Below are 15,614 nucleotides of genomic sequence, written 5' to 3'. Positions count from 1 at the left end.
CGCTGTACCCACACCCTGCCATCGGATCGCCACATTGTGTACCACGATTCGTCACTCCTCACAACATTTCTCCACTGTTCAATCGTCCAATGTTTAAGCTCCTTACACCAAGCAAGGCATCATTTGGCATTTACCGGCGTGATGTGTGGCTTATGAGCCTTGACCATGAAATCCAAGTTTTCTCACCTCGCGCCTAATTGACATAGTACTTGCAGTGGATCCTGATGCAGTTTGGAATTCCTGTGTGATGGTGTGGGTCAATGTCTGCCTATTACACATAACGATCCTCTTCAACTGTCAGTGCTCACTGTCAGTCAGCAGATGAGGTCGACCTGTACACTTTTGTGCTACGTGTCCCTTCATGTTTCCACTTTGCTATGACATTGGAAACAGTGGACCTAGGGATATTTAGGAGTGTGGAAATCGTGCATACAGACATATGACACAAGTGACACTCAAATCACCTGACCACATTCAAAGTCTGTGAGTCCTGTGGAGTGCCCCATTCTGCTCTCTCACGATGTGTAACGACTACTGAGGTCGCTGATGTGGCGTACCTGGCAGTAGGTGGCAGCACAATGCATCTAATAAGAAAAATTATGTGTTTGGGGGTGTTTGGATACTTTTGATCACATAGTGTAAGTAAGTATTAATTTGTTTCATGTGCTCATTTATTATATGTGCCTCAAAGAAGAATAGTTCTAAAGTAGTTGAAGAATGAAGCACATGTCATTTATCAGTTGCAGTTTTTCTGTCAGATGACTAATAGGCCTGTCATGTCACCTTTACAGCACAAATTAATATTGTGATATGTTTCTGTGACAGTACCTTAGGACTGAAAAAAAGTAATGTATGTAGGATGAAAATTAATGTTCTAAAATTCAGTTGTCAGTTTTTATTTTGTAAAAAGTTTTATCATCACAATTGGTCTTACTGATTTACTGATTCCATGTTCTTTTGTACCTTTCTCAGACTACAATGTTAGACTTCCTTTTGACTAGATCTCTGGATAGTCTAATTTGTGTGCATGATTTCCTGTCTCATTTTTCCAAAGTATCTCGGGGGGTCCTAAAATAGCTTTTGATGTTTATATTGTTTGTACCTGTCTTCTCCCACTTTGCAAGTTGTGAGGACCATAAAATTTTACTTGGAAAACTAAAATGTTATATAGCACACCTCTTACATTGATGAAGTCATGTCTTCATTATGTGAAACTGATAAACCACTATAGACTAATTGAACTAAACTCAAAATAGGGAAACATAAAACATGAATTCCTATAAGTTTTAGTTTTGGGTCCACTAATATTTCTGCCCTACAGACATGACCCCCCAATTACTTTAAAATTGTTCAAAAAGTGTAATGTTTGCTAACTACACTAGCATACACTTGAACCAGGTCTAGGTGAACTCAAATTAATTATCAGATGTTTTTACCAGCCACCTGATTCCACTGTGTCAGTTTTAGAATCATTCAAAGAAAGTTGAGACTCAGTAGCATAGAAATACCCATAACATGCAAATTAGTTGGAGGCGACTTTAACCTATCGAGCATAGACTGGTGTGCCTACGGATTCATTGCAGGTGGTACAGACAAGCAGACGTGTGAAGTAGTTTTGAGCTCGTTTTCTAAAACTGTCTTGACAGCACTCACATGCAATGGAAATATCTTAGACCTTGTAGCTACAAACAGGCCTGACCTTATCAACAGTGTCAGTATAGACACTGGGATTAGTGATTATGAGGTCGTCATAGCAATGGTGGTTACTATAGGTAATGGGGCCCCTTAGGGAAATGGCAGCAAGAGAGGGGAAGAAAACCAATGTGCACTCCGTGTGCATACCGGGGGGAGTCATTCCAGATGTGGAAAGGGTCCTTCCGGATGCCATGAAGGGTACAGGGTGCACCCATCTGCAGGTGGTTGCTCATGTCGGCACCAATGATGTGTGTCGCTATGGATCGGAGGAAATCCTCTCTGGCTTCCGGCGGCTATCTGATTTGGTGAAGACTGCCAGTCTCGCTAGCAGGATGAAAGCAGAGCTCACCATCTGCAGCATCGTCGACAGGACTGACTGCGGACCTTTGGTACAGAGCCGAGTGGAGGGTCTGAATCAGAGGCTGAGACGGTTCTGCGACCGTGTGGCCTGCAGATTCCTCGACTTGCGCCGTAGGGTGGTGGGGTTTCGGGTTCCGCTGGATAGGTCAGGAGTCCACTACACGCAACAAGTGGCTACACGGGTAGCAGGGGTTGTGTGGCGTGGGCTGGGCGGTTTTTTAGGTTAGATGGCCTTGTGCAAGTACAGAAAGGGCAACAGCCTCAACGGGTGCGGGGCAATGTCAGGACATGCGGGGAGCAAGCAGCAATCGGTATTGTAATTGTAAACTGTCGAAGCTGCGTTGGTAAAGTACCAGAACTTCAAGCGCTGATAGAAAGCACCGAAGCTGAAATCGTTATAGGTACAGAAAGCTGGCTTAAGCCAGAGATAAATTCTGCCAAAATTTTTACATAGGTACAGACAGTGTTTAGAAAGGATAGATTGCATGCAACCGGTGGTGGAGTGTTCGTCGCTGTTAGTAGTAGTTTATCCTGTAGTGAAGTAGAAGTGGATAGTTCCTGTGAATTATTATGGGTGGAGGTTACACTCAACAACCGAGCTAGGTTAATAATTGGCTCCTTTTACCGACCTCCCGACTCAAGAGCATTAGTGGCAGAACAACTGAGAGAAAATTTGGAATACATTTCACATAAATTTTCTCAGCGTGTTATAGTCTTAGGTGGCGATTTCAATTTACCAGATATAGACTGGGACACTCAGATGTTTAGGATGGGTGGTAGGGACAGAGCATCGAGTGACATTATACTGAGTGCACTATCCGAAAATTACCTCGAGCAATTAAACAGAGAACCGACTCATGGAGATAACATCTTGGACCTACTGATAACAAACAGACCCAAACTTTTCGACTCTGTAAGCGCAGAACAGGGAATCAGTGATCATAAGGCCGTTGCAGCATCCCTGAATATGGAAGTAAATAGGAATATAGAAAAACGGAGGAAGGTTTATCTGTTTAGCAAGAGTAATAGAAGGCAGATTTCAGACTACCTAACAGATCAAAACGAAAATTTCTGTTCCGACACTGACAATGTTGAGTGTTTATGGAAAAAGTTCAAGGCAATCGTAAAATGCGTTTTAGACAGGTACGTGCCGAGTAAAACGGTGAGGGACCGGAAAAACCCACCGTGGTACAACAACAAAGTTAGGAAACTACTGCGAAAGCAAAGAGAGCTTCACTCCAAGTTTAAACGCAGCCAAAACCTCTCAGACAAACAGAAGCTAAACGATGTCAAAGTTAGCGTAAGGAGGGCTATGCGTGAAGCGTTCAGTGAATTCGAAAGTAAAATTCTATGTACCGACTTGACAGAAAATCCTAGGAAGTTCTGGTCTTACGTTAAATCAGTAAGTGGCTTGAAACAGCATATCCAGACACTCCGGGATGATGATGACATTGAAACAGAGGATGACACGCGGAAAGCTGAAATACTAAACACCTTTTTCCAAAGCTGTTTCACAGATGAAGACCGCACTGCAATTCCTTCTCTAAATCCTCGCACAAACAAAAAAATGGCTGACATCGAAATAAGTGTCCAAGGAATAGAAAAGCAACTGGAATCACTCAATAGAGGAAAGTCCACTGGACCTGACGGGATACCAATTCGATTCTACACAGAGTATGCGAAAGAACTTGCCCCCCTTCTAACAGCCGTGTACCGCAAGTCTCTAGAGGAACGGAGGGTTCCAAATGATTGGAAAAGAGCACAGGTAGTCCCAGTCTTCAAGAAGGGTCATCGAGCAGTTGCGCAAAACTATAGACCTATATCTCTGACGTCGATCTGTTGTAGAATTTTAGAACATGTTTTTTGCTCGAGTATCATGTCGTTTCTGGAAACCCAGAATCTACTATGTAGGAATCAACATGGATTGTGGAAACAGCGATCGTGTGAGACCCAACTCGCTTTATTTGTTCATGAGACCCAGAAAATATTAGATACAGGCTCCCAGGTAGATGCTACTTTTCTTGACTTCCGGAAGGCGTTCGATACAGTTCCGCACTGTCGCCTGATAAACAAAGTAAGAGCCTACGGAATATCAGACCAGCTGTGTGGCTGGATTGAAGAGTTTTTAGCAAACAGAACACAGCATGTTGTTATCAACGGAGAGATGTCTACAGACGTTAAAGTAACCTCTGGCATGCCACAGGGGAGTGTTATGGGACCATTGCTTTTCACAATATATATAAATGACCTAGTAGATAGTGTCAGAAGTTCCATGCGGCTTTTCGCGGATGATGCTGTAGTATACAGAGAAGTTGCAGCATTAGAAAATTGTAGCGAAATGCAGGAAGATCTGCAGCGGATAGGCACTTGGTGCAGGGAGTGGCAACTGTCCCTTAACATAGACAAATGTAATGTATTGCGAATACATAGAAAGAAGGATCCTTTATTGTATGATTATATGATAGCGGAACAAACACTGGTAGCAGTTACTTCTGTAAAATATCTGGGAGTATGCGTGCGGAACGATTTGAAGTGGAATGATCATATAAAATTAATTGTTGGTAAGGCGGGTACCAGGTTGAGATTCATTGGGAGAGTGCTTAGAAAATGTAGTCCATCAACAAAGGAGGTGGCTTACAAAACTCTCATTCGACCTATACTTGAGTATTGCTCATCAGTGTGGGATCCGTACCAGATCGGTTTGACGGAGGAGATAGAGAAGATCCAAAGAAGAGCGGCGCGTTTCGTCACAGGGTTATTTGGTAACCGTGATAGCGTTACGGAGATGTTTAATAAACTCAAGTGGCAGACTCTGCAAGAGAGGCGCTCTGCATCGCGGTGTAGATTGCTCGCCAGGTTTCGAGAGGGTGCGTTTCTGGATAAGGTATCGAATATATTGCTTCCCCCTACTTATACCTCCCGAGGAGATCACGAATGTAAAATTAGAGAGATTAGAGCGCGCACGGAGGCTTTCAGACAGTCGTTCTTCCCGCGGACCATACGCGACTGGAACAGTAAAGGGAGGTAATGACAGTGGCACGTAAAATGCCCTCCGCCACACACCTTTGGGTGGCTTGCGGAGTATAAACGTAGATGTAGATGTAGAAATAGATCAAGAAGGCTAGAAGAGCATTTCTGCTAGAAAGAGCAGATAAGCCGTTGTTTGCATCCCACTTAGACAATGAATGGACATTACTGAGTTCCAATAGAAAAGCTATGGGCAAATTTTAAACAGATTGTAAATCATTCTCTGGAGGAGTATGTGCCATCTAAGTGGATTAGGGATGGAAAAGACCCACTGTAATTTGATAACAAAACTGTTGTAGAAGCAGAGATTGTTGACCCCTCGGCTCAAAAAAGGAGCACAAATGATGACCGGCAAAACTTAGTAGCAATTTGTGTGTTTGTAAAAAGAACAATGTGCAAAGCATACAGCAATCATCATGATACCTTAACAGGAGATCTTGCCACGAACCCAAGAAAATTCTGTCCTAGATAAAATCACCAAACTGATCTAATTCTTCTATCCAATCATTCATTGATCAATTTGGTGTGGCAACAGAAGACAGCAAAAGGAAAACTGAAGTTTTAAATTTCGCGTTCCAGAAATCATTCATGTAGGATCATACAAACATACCCTTGTTTGAGCATTGCACAAGAGAATGATATAGTAATAGGCATCCCTGGCATGGAGAAGAAACTGAAAGAATTGAAAACAAGTAAGTCACCAGGTCTGGAAAGAATCCCTATTCAGTTTGACAGAGTACTCTACGGCATTGGCCCCTTACTGAGCTTTCAATCATCGCAATATTTCTCACCTAACACAAAGTCCCAGGTGACTCCTACATATAAGAAGGTAAAGGAACAGACCCACAAAATTACAGATCAATATCATAAACATCGATTTGTTACCAAATTCTTGAACATATATATGATAAATTTCCTTGACCGGAAAAGTTTCTGTCCTAAGATGAGAACCTATTTAGAGAGCATTGCTTGTACAAAACTCAGTTTGCCCTTTTCTTGCACGATGTCCTGTTAACCGTGGATGAAGGGCAACAGATAGATATATTCCTAGATTTCCAGAAAGCATTTCGTACAGTGCCCCACTGCAGACTGTTGACGAATAGGTTCCTAGATATGTGGGTGGCTCAAAGACTTCTTAAGTAACAGAGGTCAGTATGTTGTCCTTGACAGTGAGTGTTCATCAGAGACAAGGGTATCATCAGGAGTGCCCCAGGAAATGTGACAGGCCTGCCCTTTTTCTCAATGTACGTACATGATCTGGCAAACAGGGTGAGCAGCTGCAGTTGTTTGCTGATGATGCTGTGGTGTAAAGTAAGGTGTCATCGTTGAGTGACTGTTGGAGGATGCAAGATGATTTAGACGAAATTTCTAGTCAGTCTGATGAATGGCAGCTAGCTGTAAATATAGAAAAATGTAATTTAACACAAGTGAGGAGGAAAAACAATCCTGTAATGTTTGAATACAGCATTAGTAGTGTGCTGTCGGACACTGTTATGCTGATTAAATATCTGGACATATGGTTGCAAAGCAATATGAAATGAAATGAGTAATTCATCTGTAAAGGAGACCGCACATAGAACACTATTGTATCCCATTCTTTAGTACTACACAGGAGTTTGGGATCCCCACTAGGTCGGACTGAAGAAAGATGTTGAAACAATTCAGAGTCAGGCCACTAGATTTGTTAGATTAACACGCAAGTATTATGGAGATATTTCTTGAACTCAAATGAGAATCTGTGGAGGGAAGATGACCTTTTCATGAAACACTATTGAGAAAATCTAAAAAACCAGCATTTGGAGTTGATCTTAGAATAATTCTATTGCCACCAACATACATTTTGCATGAGGACCATGGAGATGAGTGAAGATAAATTACGGCTCATACTGAGGCACATAGGCAATCGTTTTTCCCTTGCTCTGTGTGCAAGTGGAACAGGAAAGGAAATGATTAATAGTCATAAAGGTTCCCTCCACCGTTCACCATAAGGAGACTTGTGGAGTATGTGTTAGGATGCATATGTAATCAATGGCATTAACTCAACCATACCATAGGTAGTCCAGATGATAACTGAAAAGTTAATTGTTTGTCTCATAAAGACTTATCAAAAGGAAAATTCAATTAAGAAAACTTTTAAATTACAAGGAGACAAGACGGCTGGCCAATATTTTCCTTTAGAAGGTGAAATACCTTATACAGCTTATAAAAAACACTTTAAAGTAGGAAAAAACTGATCTTATACAGGGTGTTTCAAAAAGGTACGGCCAAACTTTCAGGAAACATTCCTCACACACCAATAAAGAAAAGATATTATGTGGACATGTGTCCGGAAACGCTTAATTTCCATGTTAGTGCTCATTTTAGTTTCGTCAGTATGTACTGTACTTCCTCGATTCACCGCCATGATTTCATGCAGGATACTCTACCTGTGCTGCAAGAACATTTGCCTTTACAAGTACGACACAACATCTGGTTCATGCACGATGGAGCTCCTGCACATTTCAGTCAAAGTGTTCGTACACTTCTCAACAACAGATTCGGTGACCAATGGATTGGTAGAGGCAGATCAATTCCATGGCCTCCACGCTCTCCTGACCTCAACCCTCTTGACTTTCATTTATGGGGGCATTTGAAAGCTCTTGTCTACGCAACCCCGGTACCAAATGTAGAGACTCTTCGTGCTCGTATTGTGGACGGCTGTGATACAATACGCCATTCTCGAGGGCTGCATCAGCGCATCAGGGATTCCATGCGACGGAGGGTGGATGCATGTATCCTCGCTAACAGAGGACATTTTTTAACATTTCCTGTAACAAAGTGTTTGAAATCACGCTGGTACGTTCTGTTGCTGTGTGTTTTCATTCCATGATTAATGTGATTTGAAGAGAAGTAATAAAATGAGCTCTAACATGGAAAGTAAGCGTTTCCGGACACATGTCCACATAACATATTTTCTTTTTTTGTGTGTGAGGAATGTTTCCTGACAGTTTGTCGGTACCTTTTTGTAAAACCCTGTATAAATAATTTATGAGTAAAAGAGACCACTCACCAAATAGAAATGTTGAGTCTCTCTCTCTCTCTCTCTCTCTCTCTCTCTCTCTCTCTCTCTCTCACACACACACACACACACACACACACACACACACACACACAGTGCAAATGAGTTTTCTTTCTTTCTTGTGTGTGCCTGTCATGACTCAACATTTCTGTTATTCGATGAGTGGTCTCCATCACTCCTAAATTATTCACATTCTATGTAAGGAGGGGAAAGTCACACTGGCCTTGGGTTGAGAGGACAGGGAAAGACCTTTGTCACAGGGTTTTTTACCATTTTTTATTTGTGTTCAACCAGTCACCATTTCTAAGGTTTTTATCTTACTGTATCCTTTACTGGGGATTATTTCATCCTATGACTGTTTGTATTGATTTAAAAAGTAGATGGAGAAGTTGTATTGGCTGACTGGCCCACAAAAAAATTTTGTTTGCTCTAATAATATAGACTTAGCACACAAAACCCAGTCTACTACTACTCAATTGGCAAAGAGGATATTAGAGAGTTAATTGAGGTATTTCTGCAGTCATTTATCCCCTGAGTTATTTTAATGCCCTCCCTTTTCTGAAGCTTCACAAGCATGTGTCATTTTATCATAGGACATAACTAAAATAAGGCTTTCATCAACATAATGTTGGTCCGGACACCATAGTGCTTGACTAGGCATACTCATATTGGAGGTGGTATTTCATTACCTTCCTCCAACTGATTACCCAGCCAGTTAATAGGGGGAGCTACAGTTTGACATGGACTCCAAACCAAGCTGCAGCTCTAATTTTTCCCATTAACAAATGCCAGAGGTGAAACAAATGATAAGTGACCCATAAAAATCCTAGAACTGAGTGGAAGTCAAACCTGGGACCTGTACATACAAGCCTTTTAAATAGATGTTCTTCAGCTTGGCAACAGCAGCATTCTTTGGCACTGACTTTTTCTTATGCTCGACTGCCCCCACGGACATTGTACGGAGGCAAGTTGGTACTGCTCTATTGAAGTAACAATGTCCCAATCTGGTTACAATTCCCTGAAATGTCATTCCCGAAAGAAAGCTCCCAAAATGGACAAAAGAGAGAAAGTGTTAGCCTTTCAAATGCTGAGAGCAAAGGCTCAATGAATGAGTAAAGAAAATGGAAATAGATCATAGCAAGATTCTGAGTTCTGTAAATTTTTCTACCCCAGCCCTAAGAGAATGAGCAAAAGGAACAAAGGTAGTAGCTTCCACACAGTGAAAGGTGTTCTTATCACAACTTATTGTGTAGGCAATGAGAGCCCCCCCCCCCCCTTTTTTCCTCCAATGCGCCATATAGTTCTAGACAAGACCTCACGTTTCACAATTGGAATCTATAGAGAAGAGAAGACTGGGTTTAACTGAGTTTTTCACTCCAATCTGTTCCCTGGTCCATCTGTCTCTCATTACAATTCCCAACATGCAAATTTCAATCTTTTCAATTGTTTCCACATTGAGATCCATAATTTACTGCCTTAAGTCAGAACTGTTTGGAAGCTTTCCCCTTTGATACTCACTAGAATCTTCATTTTGAGAACACTATGTAGTTTACTAAACAATGTAAAAAATTTTCATGCTTCTGTTTACTTATTTTGCTGAACATCCAATTGTTTGAGTATGATTTGAGGTCTACTATCAAACTCAAGTTTCAGTTCAACTGCTTCAGGAAACTGGATATTACAAGGGTCGTTCAATAAGTAATGCCCCACTTTTTTTTTCTCAGAACATATTTATTGTTAAGAGTCAGAATTTGGTGAGAACATACATCAAAGTCTTGTCCATGTCATATTTCTCTACTTAGTCTCCATCACGTTCTATGGCCAACGTTGCGGAAGAGCATGTATTCCTTGCTGGTAAAAGCTCTTGTCCTGTAGGCTAGCCATGTTTTCGCTACGTGGCTGACATCATCTTCAAAGTGTGTTCCCTGTAGAGTATCTTTAAGCGGCCCAAGAGATGGAAGTCCGAGGGTGCCAGGTCTTGACTGTAGAGTGGATGAGGCAGTGATACCCAAACCAATTTGCCGATGTGTTCCCGGGTTCTCAGACTTGTGTATGGGGGTGCATTATCATTTTGGAGCAAGATTTCTGCTGGATTATTGTCTGATCAAACACATTGGAAACGATTCTTAAGTTTATTTGGAGTCTTCATGTACGCCTCTGAATTGACGGTTGACCCTTGTGGCATCACATCCACGAGAATGATGCCATCACAATCCAGAAGACTGTCACCATGACTTTTCAGAGGGGTTGTCTTGAATTTCTTCTTTCGTGATGAATGAAGATGATGCCACTCCATGGACTGTCTTTTTGTTTCCGGCGCAATGTGGTGCACCTTCTTGGCAGAAGGCCTCTCCATTGGTCTCAAAATGCTCCAGCAATTCAAATGAAATAGCCTTTCTCTGAATCTTGTGGTCCGTTGTGAGCATTCATGGAACCCATCATGAGCCCCTCTTTGAATATCCGAGAGTCTCGATCATTGCAGATGCCCTTCCAATGCTGACCGACACTTGTAGGGCCACTTGTCAAGCTGTGATGCACTGGTCAGCATGAATAATGACATCTGCAGGATTCAGCATTTCTGGAACAGTGCCTGTGACAGTACGTCCTGAGAGTGGCTGATTATGGAGCTCTGTTTCTGCATTTCATGAGGCTGTAACTTCCTTTAACCATCGCCCAACTGTACTCCTATCAACTGCAGCATTGCCATACACTGCACACAAACATTTATGGATGTTCACCACAATATCTTTTTCTCCACACAAGAATTCAATAATGGCACGCTGCCTGTAACGTGAGTCGTATGCAGACGCCATTTTGATGCCGTACTATAGCTCTACCTTCTGCCAGAACTGTTTTTAACTTCACCGGCACACAGAACAAATATCAAATGTGAAGCTCCAACAAGGACGTTTGTCTATGCTTATTAATGGCTTTATAAAAAATGTAGGGCATTACTTATTGAATGACCCTCGTACAATAACTGTAAGTGTTTCAAATTCTGTATTATGTGTCACTACCAGTCAGTTGAATTTGTACAATTTATTTTTCATTATGCTGATATGTATAGAATGAAAATGTATCATTCAGGGCACTTTGGAATAACATACAACCCGGGACAACCGGGAAATTCGAGAAAAACCCGGGAATTTTTCGGAATTCCGGGAATTTTTCATCGTTTTAGCTTTCAGTTACATTTTTGTAATTTTGACTGGTAAGAATTGACTCTCTAGCAAAGAATGTTACTATATCCAGTTACTGGAGAATGATACTGCAGCAATAAAATATAAACGAGAGAAAAAAATAAAACTTAAGTGGCAAAGGAAATGCGCAATTTACAACAACAAAACTCCGTGCACGCACAAGCGTCTTCAAATAGCAAAACTATGTCGAAGGCCACAGGGCGAAGACTATGAAATTCTTCGTAACAATAAACTGCTTGCTATTAGCATGACGTCACAACTGTTTACATTAGGTTCGTTTGACAAGTCCAGCGGGCTGATGCCCATGCGCAGTTGACCCGCCTATGAGCAGTACCTTCTCCACTTCCCGCTACTTGAAGTGTGGCTGTTAGCTGTATAGGCATTAGCAGCAAGCAGCCAGATGCTAACGAGACATTTTTTCATGCGCGCCCCAGCTACCAGATTCGCTCATGCGCAGAGTTGGCTGAGTTGTAGTGTGGAGGGAATTAGTCTCCACGTGACCCGTGTTTACGTTAAGTGATTTCGCTGCTTCTCTTTGTTTACAGCTCCCACGTCAAATGAAAACAAAACGGATTTCTATCAAGTGAATTAAAATACATTCACATAATTACGGAGGGTAAAAATATATTTTTAGTTTCAGTTTTCTGATTTTATTTTATTTCCAAGTTATTAGCAGTCAAGCATTAATCGCCTTGCAGAACAATGAAGTTATTTTTGCCAGTTTGCTAAAGAAATTTGGCTTTATTATTCTTTCACCTGAGGCAATCATTTTATTCGAAACGAAGTGTGTCATTCTGCGGCATTGGTTAGTTCTAACTGAATTTCAAGTGCAAGTTATCATCTTCTGCCATGTGTGGCATTATGCCATAATAAAGAAACAAAAATGAGATGGTAGAGTTCTGGTACTCCAAGAAAATTTACATCCCAAAAACCACACTGAAAAACTTAATGTCAAATGGGACCTACTTCATTGTGAATCTGGAAAAAAACAATGTGCACTTCAAGCCAAATTATGCATTTTAGCATGGTTTACGAAATTCCGATGCTCTTGAGAGTATCTCTTGATGCCCTGTTTCTTTTATATTGTAATGTAAGCTCTCTTAGTGCTTTATACTTATTTACATGTGGGCTTCCTACACCACTGCAGCTGCTCACGCGCAATAATGCTTGTTTTCTGGCGCTCTCTGGCAACTGGTAAATCGAACCTATGTCTAACAGTCTCCAGATAGTATTGCGAAAGGTGGTCCAAAAAGCATTACTTTCAAAGTAAATTTCTTTTTACGCAAGATGAATTATGTTACGTGTGAGAAAGTGGGATGGATTTCTAAATCTCAGAGCGGTTAAAATTGAGCAGTTTGAGGACCAGCCACTTACAAGAATTTCGAGCCCAGACATTTGTCATAATTTTAAATTTACTGGCACATTTGTGTGATGAATCTTACAGTATAACACACGCAAAAAATATCAATATTACATGTGAAAGCTTAGCTTTTCTTGTAGCTATCCTATGTACATTAATATAAACCGTTAACTTTTTCTCTTTTTGTGTTCGCGCTACGTAACCAGTGATCTTGCTATTGGCTGACTATAACACGTGTCTTATGCTGTGAATATCTGCTGTCATCGGCTGACGAGATCACGTGGCATGAGATACTGTACGATTGGCTTACGAAAGGACATCGCAACCTCGGTTTCAACGCTCGGGAAACTAATGCGCTGTTTGGTGCAACGATTTTATATTTTCGTAATAAGAAAATATGCAGCGTATGTTGCTGCAAATCAAAGGGGTTTCCAAAACTTCTCTCTTTTTTTCATTAAGTCTTTCCAAAACTTATCTCCCCCGTCTTTTTTTCCCCTGGGAAGTTCTACACGAGTGTATAAAACGTTAACCATTCAAAGAATTGATAAGTTTTACAGGTCCGAGGGAAAATTTACGGAAAACCTACTGTCATTTCGCACGGAAAAAGTGTATTTTCGCCCGGGAAAAAGCATATTTTTTAACAGGATATCTGGGAATAATCCGGGAATTTTTTTTCCTTGTCCCCATACACACAGTGACATAGGTGAGCAAGATGTAACACACTACAGCAGTAGAGATAAGAGCACTCGCTCTTGTTGAATATATTACAAATATGGTCCTAACTTCTCATTCTCGTGTGGTAAATCTCCCCTAACCCACGGTTCTGGGTGACTTTCCCAAAATCTACCTCTTTTCCTATACCTCTCCAGTTCTTTTCCTTCACCCTCCTTCCCTCCTCTTCAATCCTTCTGCCTGAAGAAGGAACCACTGACTCCGAAAACTTGCAAATTACATCAGTCTTTTATGTTGTGTTCTGCTGCTTCTTAGTGAATAGATTTTTTATCTATCCAATTAAATAAATATGGTATTCAGCATAATCACTGGTTAAAATGGGTGAAGTTTTGTAACTGTGAAATACAGGCAAAAGTATATGAGGCTATTAGAGGTTAGAACAAAGGAAAGGTACGTTTTAATGGGAGGTTTCAATAGAAATGGTTAATCCTCGAAACAAATAAATGCAAAAAGGAATTGTAAAATTATTTAGAATATTTTCAGTAAAACCACCAACAGTACCTCCATTTTGACAGCTGTCGTCCCTTTCACACCAAAAAATCCCTCCCATATAGCTTGGCCACCCAGGGACAGCATAACTGCATTGACAAAAACTCCCTTGCTCACTATGCTAAGGGTCTCACTAAGGCCTTCACAGGGTGGCACTATCTGCCAGACCTAGTCCGCAAACAGATCTCCCCTACCATTTTCCCTCACACCCACAACCCTCCCACCATCCCCAAGAACCAGCCACAAAGGAGTGTCCCCTTCATCACCCTAGACCAGAACAACTGAATCAAATCCTTCACGAGGGCTTTTATTACCTATCTTCGTGCCCTGAAATGTGGGACATTCTACCCGAGATTCTTTCCACATCTCCCAAAGTGGTGTTCCACTGTGCAGCCAACATCCACAACATCCTAGTCCATTCCTATGTCATTCCCAATCCCTTGCTACAAGGATCACATCCCTGTGGAAGACCCAGCTACAAAACCTGCCCAATCCACCCACACAACACTTCCTGTTCCAGTCCTGTCAGACCGAGCGAGGTGGCGCAGTGGCTAGCACACTGGACTCGCATTCGGGAGGATGATGGTTCAATCCCACGTCCAGCCATCCTGATTTTGGTTTTCCGTGATTTCCCTAAATCGCTCCTGGCAAATGCCGGGATGGTTCCTTTGAAAGAACACAGCCGGCTTCCTTCCCAGTCCTTACCTAATCCGATGAGACCGATGACATCGCTGTTTGGTCTCCTCCCCCCAAACAATCCAATCCAGTCCAGTCCTGTCACAGGTTTATCCTACCCCATCAGTGACCAGACCACCTGTGAAAGCAGCCATGTCATTTACCAGCTCTGCTGCAATCATTGCACAGCTTTTTATATGGGTATGACTATCAACCAGCTGTCCACAAGGATGAATGGCCACCACCAAACTGTGGCCACGAGCACAGTAGCCCACCCTGTGGCACAACATGCAGCTGAATATAACATACTTGATTTCAATGGCTACTTCACTGCCTGAGCCATCTGGATCCTTCCCTTTCCTGAACTGCGCAGATGGGAGTTATCCTTACAACACATCCTCCACTCCCATAACTATCCTGGTTTCAATCTATGGTAATAAACTATCCCCACATCCTCCACCCAATAGTTTCCATCCCCTCTCTCCCATCAGCTCCTCCCTATTCCCATCTTCCACCCTGTTTATTTGCATCCCTCTGCCAATGCTATGCCCATCTTTCCCCACTCTTCCCTTTTTTGTTCATTTTCTCCCACCTCCCTGCCTCACAAACTCCTGATGCTGCATCTGTTGGCAGTCTGGTCCCTGCACACTCCACCTGACAGCATTATATTGATTGTTATTTTTCCTCTTTCCCACACATTTTATAGAATATATACTCGAACTGCTCAGCATTGTGCTCTGTTTGGACTTAGGTTTGTATGTCGTCATTGTTCTTAAGTGAAGTGGATTATTCACCATTTTTATAATCAGTATAAAAATTTAGAGTGGACGGTTATGTGTGTTACCTGACTCACTCATAGGCATTATTTTCATGAAAGTAGTTGTTTCACGTTATCTTATTTGTTATACTCATAGTATTTTGATTCAGTGTTTTGTTTTTCATTGTGGCAAAAAATATAACTCTGTTATACAATAGAGTGGACACATCTATTCATCCCATATTCTGAAAGACAAAAACC

Source organism: Schistocerca americana, chromosome 8, assembly GCF_021461395.2.
Source record: "Schistocerca americana isolate TAMUIC-IGC-003095 chromosome 8, iqSchAmer2.1, whole genome shotgun sequence".
Lineage (NCBI taxonomy): Eukaryota > Metazoa > Arthropoda > Insecta > Orthoptera > Acrididae > Schistocerca > Schistocerca americana.
This window is presented reverse-complemented; position numbering follows the sequence as displayed.